Here is a 1184-nt window from a genome sequence, read left to right as displayed (position 1 = left end):
CCCTCTTCCTGAAAGGACCGGGTCTCGCGCCGGAACACACTGCAGAGCACTGAAGCCCAACGTGGCATTTTCAGGAGAGGCCGGGGTTCTGGCCGCCGACTTTTCAGAGCCCCTGCCCCTCGGTGTGCGGAGGCCTTGTTTCCTCCCCTGGCGAAGCCCGGGTTCTGTGCCACTGCAGAAACCCGGGCTTTCCTCCTAAATTTTAACATCACGGCCTTCTAAGCTAAGAGTCTGTTTAGTTTATAACCAAAGGAGAGGGCGAAATGTTTCTGTTGGACAACTGCAGACAGGCCCAACCAAGTCCGCGGTGCACCCTTAGGGACTTGTTGACCCTACGCTGCCCTTTGAAGGTGGCTGTGGCCCCAGCCTCCAGGGGCCCCCAGGAAACAGGCCACACCCCTGGAACAGTGTTCTAATAAAATAAAGTTCATGTCCCAAATCAGAGAGTTTTAATGGCTAAAGAAAAGAAAATTATGGAACTGAGTTGAAACAATGATATGAAAATTATGGATATGAGAAGAACACTACAAGGGCTGAACAGATTTCAAGTCAGAGGGTAACAGGAGGCGTCACTAGGTTACAAAAATGTTTACTGAAAGAATATTCCAGAAAATGGGATCGATAAGGATCTGACAGCCGTAGTGCACATCTCTTTCTTCCTCCCCTTCAGAGTCCCCTCGTCGCCTCGCAGGAGGAAGATATGAAAGCAATAAAGGAGTCGCGTGGGGAGGTCACAGCCAACGGGGGTCACGAGTGTTGAACTGTGAAATTGTACAGGAGTCTGGGGATCTGGAGGGGGCTGATGCGAGAAAGGACTCCGGTGAGGGGGAGCATATCTTTGGAAACAATTTTGGTTTTATAAGAAATAATTTTAATATCAATTGAATGAAATAAGAAAAATCCTAAACTTCTAACAAGTGAGTGTAGTTCATTTTGAAGTGGGTGCTTGGAGAGAGGACATATAAAGCATGATGTCCAGAGGATCTGGGAGAAAGCATAGCCCCCCTCCCACCCCAAACCCTTCCCACCCCCGTGGCAGCTCTTTCATCTGCTGTTTTAATGGCATTGTCTTTCTGTTAGCACATCAATGTGTGTTTAATGTGGCAGGATCTGTGACCTCAGACGCAGGAAGAAGGATATCCGGGGGACTGGATTCTGCAAATCATTGCATAAAGCCATATAGT

This window comes from Molossus molossus, unplaced genomic scaffold, assembly GCF_014108415.1.
Source record: "Molossus molossus isolate mMolMol1 unplaced genomic scaffold, mMolMol1.p scaffold_m16_p_1, whole genome shotgun sequence".
Taxonomy (NCBI): domain Eukaryota; kingdom Metazoa; phylum Chordata; class Mammalia; order Chiroptera; family Molossidae; genus Molossus; species Molossus molossus.
Note: the sequence above shows the minus strand (reverse complement) of the source record.